General features: G+C 46.1%; 1 long non-coding RNA gene across 3 annotated transcripts in view; it reads left to right on the forward strand.

Moving 5' to 3' along the window:
- Positions 1 to 1,230, forward strand: part of LOC140844484 (uncharacterized) — a 71,612-nt gene extending 70,382 nt beyond the window's left edge. For all 3 annotated transcript variants that reach the window (XR_012122878.1, XR_012122877.1, XR_012122879.1), the window contains exon 5: positions 1,097 to 1,230. This is a non-coding gene — a long non-coding RNA (uncharacterized lncRNA). The remainder of the gene's footprint in view (positions 1 to 1,096) is intronic.
- The last annotated feature ends 4,791 nt before the right edge of the window (positions 1,231 to 6,021 follow it).

Here is a 6,021-nt window from a genome sequence, read left to right on the forward strand (position 1 = left end):
GGGATGGTTCATCCACATAGGGAAGAGGGAGGCGGGTATTTGGGAACACGATGAGAAGTGCTGGGCTTAAAGGAATGGATGAGATAATGGACTGTTCCCTTAAAGAACTCACAGCTTAGACAGGAAGACCTGACAACTGTTACAGTGAAATATAATTTATGGCTATCATAGTTCACAATAAGCGCTCTTTTAAGTAATTTACATATGTTAAATAATTTGGTTCTCACCCAACTCAAAGAAGTAGGAACTGTTATTATCTCCACCCCTCTAAAGGAACAGAGGCACCCAGCAGTCAAGAAGCTCAAGCAATACACAGCAGAGATGAGACTCAAACCCGGGTTTTGTGGTTCATGGATCTGTTTGCTTGACCACAGCACTGAGCTGCTGCGCTGGGTGTGACTAGAGTGTAGAGCCTCCGGTAGAGGTTCTGATAGCACAGGCTGGAGGTGAGGAACTGGTGACAGGAGAGGAGATGGTCCTTAAGGTCCGAGGAGGATTTAGTCAGGTGGAAGAAGAGGCACTCCTGATGGAGAAAAAGAAGAGACAGAGGCTCAGAGTGGAGCGGCGTCCTGAGTGTTACCATGAGCAGTTTGGTGCTGCTGAAGCCAGGGGTGTATGGCTGCAGAGCCAGAGAGAGGCCAGATCATGGAGTCAGGCTTTATCTTTAAGTCTCTGGGGAGCTGATTAAGGTAGATTTGGGAGTACAGGAGCGAAGCAGGGAAAGTAGCGTGAGGTGATTGCTATATGCTCCTTATCCCCCAGAGAGATTTAAATTAATTCAGAAATCAATTATCCTATTTGCACAATCATTTTTGTGCCCTGCTATCCATCTCTGTCTCACTGGGGCATGGGTGCTGCATGCGGAATAGGGATTGGTGGGCTCTGCATTGATAAAAAACAAGCAGTCTGAACAGGTTGCAGTATTTCCTACCACATCACCCTGTACTCCACAGGTCTGCGGAAATGCTGAGCGTTTTTGTTTTCCCTGCAAAGCAGAATGTCGGCAGCTTTATTTTTCTTAAGTGTATAGCGCTGAATATTATTTATTGTTCTGACTGAATTCAGTGGTGTCTTTTTTTCTGTTTCCGTCTGACAGGTGATTTGCTATTGAACAATTAACAGACTGAAGGCTGTGTTCCATCTCTTCATGGGCTCCCACCAGCCACCGCTGGGAGCACAGGATGAAAAGGCTTTCTTCTTGATCCTATTACTGCTGCCCAGCATTGAGAAGGATTAATTAACCTACCAGGTTTTGCTTCATTACCAGGAAGAAAGAAAAGGCAGTGACAGTGGAATTCAAACATGAAGAATGCAAAGGATTCAGGGCTCGAGTGCCTTAGAACACCTCCAAGACTTAGCCAGGCCGCACGGCACAGAGGCAAGGGGGGTTCCCTGGTGCAAGTTACAAACCCTCACAGCCCTTGTGCCTCATCCTCAGAATTCGCACTTCAGTTCCCCAAAATGGAAAGCGTATTCTGAGCTGAAACCTGCAGGGCCATAAGAAGCAGTCCTATGCCTCAGAAACTCACTGTCTAATAGGAACTGGGGAGCGTAATCATGCCTACTTCCCACAGTTTTTAGGAGAATTAATTAAATGTGGTACCGTGTGTGAAAGTACTTTGTAACTAAGCATTATGTAAATGTTAGTTATCATTCTAACATTTGATATTCAGACATTCAAACAATTATCGAGCAGAGGACTATACTCGGAGTGCATGGTCATGTGAAAGAATTTGAAAAGCCTGGCTTTGCTGTTCAGGAAGGTCCAACAGATGCATATGTGAAAAAGTTTAATGACAAAGTCAGGACCTTGAAGGAATTTCATCTCCCATGCTCACCATGGCTGGTTGGCTCTCGTCCTCTGGAGTATAAAGCTGAAAAAGATCCTGGAGCTCTGTAGGTTCATTTTAGAAATGAAGGTTAGAAATGAATGCCGCGGTCACAAGCGAAGCATGTGGTGATACATGCGCTGGGTATTTATAATGCCAGATACCAGCTTAACAAACTGAATGGGGATAGAAGTAACGAACTGCAAGAGTAATTTACCAAAAGTTGGCATCAGTGTGGATTGGTGTGGTCTGCAGTAATGGAGCGGAGCTAAAAGCTGAGTGTGACCCTAAATTATGGTGGGGTTTCAGTGAGGAGCAGGGAAGGCTATTCCAGTGAGGAGCCGCGGAATACAGGGTGCCTGTGTTGGAGTGGATAACATAGGGTGAAGAGCTCCGAACAGTCAGGAGGCCTGCCTCAAAGCCAGGGCTTCCTGAGGTAAACCATGTGGATCGGGCTGCTGTAGCCCCATGGTCTCAGGGTTTTCCATGTATACAATTATAGAGCTTGACTTGATGTCCTTCAGCATTCTAATTCTGGAAAACAGTGCATCTGTGGACTCGATGAGCTCTGTTAAATTGTATTTCATGGAACGATGGTCCCATGACCTGCGCTGTGAAAAATAAGTTTCACCATCAAATAATTTTGAGAAATTCTAAGTTCTATAGACTTACTGATTCCTTTTCCTCTCCTTCCATTCTTTCTTGGAGCCTCTCCACTTGCTCCTTCACATTGGTGTTTGTTCTTACAATCATTATTATGATGGTAGTCAGGATAGGGAAAGATGGATCCCACAGATATTTCAAAATATAAATCAATAGAACTTGGTGATTCATTGCACGGAATAAAGAAAAGAGTCAGAGCAAAGATGATAAATATTTCAACCTTGAATGTGGATAGAATAAGCCAGAAGAGTATTGATTGGAAATGAAAAGTGGAGCCAGGTTTGGGGACATGGAGCAGGGCTGACGGAGGGGGAGTGTGTCTGGAGGCTGGATGCCTGGTGGATTTCAGGGAAGAGATGAGTCTTGACTACTCACAGATTTGAACATTTGTAGCAACCATATAAGAAAAGGTGAAGGAGATGAGGTCATCAGCTCCACAGCAACACAACATTAGGGTCTTGATTTATCCTTTACTAAGAGGTCCTTTACTCAGGACTCAAGTTTCAGTTCAAAACTGGGCAAGTCCTGGGCAAAAAGAGGCAATTACTTCTTAGGGTCCTAGTTTTTCCCCACCCTAGGATGGAGACCTGGACTCATAATAAAGGACAATTTGTTGCTAGCGATTTTTTTTTCTGGAAAGAGTTCCAGTTAGTCCCATTAATAGGTGGCTGATCTCTCTTGTGCCCAGCACGTGAGGGGGCATCTTGAGCTTGTCCAACATTCTCTGGTCATCTCCAGTCAGTCACATTTAGTTCCACCTCTTAATAGAGCATGCTGAGTGCACCGGGGAAAGAGCGAATGGGACCACTTCGATCAGACAATGACCATCACATTCATTTGATGGAATTAAGGCCCCATGGATTCCTGCCTCAGTCCACCCAGTACAGAGGAAAGGTCATGAGGCCAACTTTGGACTGGCTGACTTTAAGGGATCCTTAAGGTTTAGATGGAGAATGTTTATAAAACTGGGGGAAAGATTTTCTTTTGAGCTAAAATAATTCCTGGATATTCTTTTAAAAAGAAAAGCCTGATCAAATTCTATAGGGAATTTATTGAGGAAAGGATTCAAGAGACGGATAGAGAAGAAAGAGAAGAAAAAAAGAGAGAAAGGGAGAGAAACAGGAGAGTGGGTAGAGAGAGAATTGTCACAGCCTCGCTCCCCAGCCCCTCCTAGCAGCACATTCTACTATTTCAGCAAAAGGGGGAGGCATGTGAATAGTTCATCTGTTTGCTTTAACACAATGGTTCCAGCTTCCTGTACAGGACTCTCCAGGAAGGTGCAGCAGATTTGGGGCCTGTTACTTGACAACTCTTTGTCTTCCAAACAACAAGATGCATTTCGCAATGTAAGTGTCATTTCACAGGGAAGGAAGTTCAGCAGGGGTTTCTGTGAAGCCCAGGCGAGCCTGACTCCAGAGGAAGCACCAAAGCCTAGAAGGTGAGAAACCTACCTCCCTGCTTTTCTCCTCTCGGCTCCATGCGTGATCATGGGCAAGTGACTTAACTTCCGTGGATTTTGTCCTTCCAGCCTTTGAAAGAAGGATGGCCCACTCTCTTTTTGTTGGGAGAAGCTAAGGAGAGAAGTATTCAGCCTAGGGAGAAGAGGGCAGGTGCTGGCCCAGCCTGGTGGCATGTTCACAGACACAGCACAGTCTAGCCTCTCACAAAGGCCCTTCCTTCCTTACTGGTGGCTCAGGATTTCCAATGTCCCTGAGCTCTCAAAAGTCAACGGGAACCACTCAGCCAATGTTTAGAAGTTGTGATTTGACACCACTAACGTATAGCGAGAGGTCACAAAGGTTGCCCCTGCTTCCAAGAGAGTCAAAGCTCAGCTCCTGGGAGTCCAACTAGGGATAAAATGCACTTTCTTTCCAAAGCCCACTGACCCAAGGCTCATCCACACAGGCATGCTGGGCCCTGGAGCATAAGATAGAGGTGGAAGTGGCAGGTTAGTCCTAGGCAACAGTCGTGCAGTAGATGAAACCTATCCTCAGAGCCTGACCCAACATCTGGGGAAGTGAGTGATAACAGCTGGAAGTAATATTAAAAGGGTCCAAAGCTCTGTGCTAAAGGAATAGCTGGGAAGCATAGGGGAAATAGCTGGGAGCCACCAAAAATACAGGAATTGGAATAGGGCATCGAGGCAGCACTGCCCAGAGCTCCATGAGCTGTAGCTGGAAAGTTGGGATATGCATTTGGAAGGTGAAGTCCAAGCTTACTTCTTTACTATGAGTTTCACCCTTTGGACCCAAGACTGTCATGAGGTATAAATACCATTAGGTGGCGATGCACGCATGCTTTTTTTTTTTGCTTTCTGGTCCTAAGCATAGCGCTGTGGGTCTGTCTCAAGCTCAGGCTTAGAAGCAATTAACTCGTCCACGCTTGCGGCATCCACAGAACAGCCTCGGCACCGGGGAGAGCCAGCCGCATGGGAGGGTGGTGTGCGCTTGTGCGCTTGGGGGTCTGTGCGTGCGCCCGTTGATGTTATTTTTACTTCAGTGTCAGTGACCAGCAAATGAGGCAGCAGGGACACACGGTAGCGACTGACCACTTGGAGCCACGCTCTGAAAATGCGATTGTCTCTCTCTGCTTGATCTTCGCTAAGGGAAAAGAATTAAATTAGATTTCAGGGAGTGCTGCATGGCAGCCCTCTTCAGAACAAGCTCACATTTCCATAGGAGATGCTGAGTCTCCCGGTTTGCAAAGGCTTCCTGGTCCCTTTGTCCTAGATGGACTGGACTCCTTCCCACCTCTGTTTGCTTGCTTCGGTGCTGTAGTTCTGTGGCCAGTGGAGCCTTCTCCCCATCCTACTCTTCTTTTTTCAAGTCTTGGCTACACTGCCCACCAGTTTCATGCCTAATACAGGATTTGAGCAGCTTCCTGTAATCCACTGAGCACCCAAGCGCTGAAGGAACAAAACCAACCCTTTTCTCTGGTCGTCCACGTGCATTAGAGCTCACCCTAGCAGTGAGTGGCAGGGGGCACACACTTTTATTAACAATTCAAAATAGAGACAATGCATTGTTCCAAAGGAAAATGCCTGCTCATGAAAGAAGCACTCAAACTGCTGAAGAGAAAGTTCCTTTCTGTCTTTGGTGGTTGCGCTGTCAGCCGCTTTGCTTGATCTGTTGGTTATAGTCTTGAACTGAGTGCCAATGGGAGAATTTCACACATAAGTCTTTGAATTTCTACCTAATACCCAGGGCCGGGGGCACCCAGACATTGCTCTGCAGTGGATTTTACCCAGTGAGAGATATACTAGCCACCCGCTTCCACAAACACGCATACTCCCCTGGATGACATCCATGTGTGCGACACACTCTCGTGAGCAAGCCCAGGTCAGACACAACTATTTCCTATGTGGGCAACATGCCTTCTCTTCCCTGTGTGAAAAAATCTAACAATATAAGCACGAGTGATATTGGAGGAATATTATTGAATCTGCTCCTTTTCACACATTCACAAAACTTGAGGCTATTTAGTCAAATAGATAAAATTGGTTCACAGGTGACTAGTAAAGGAGCAAAAT

Source organism: Manis javanica, chromosome 11 (genome assembly GCF_040802235.1).
Source record: "Manis javanica isolate MJ-LG chromosome 11, MJ_LKY, whole genome shotgun sequence".
NCBI classification, from domain to species: Eukaryota; Metazoa; Chordata; class Mammalia; order Pholidota; family Manidae; genus Manis; species Manis javanica.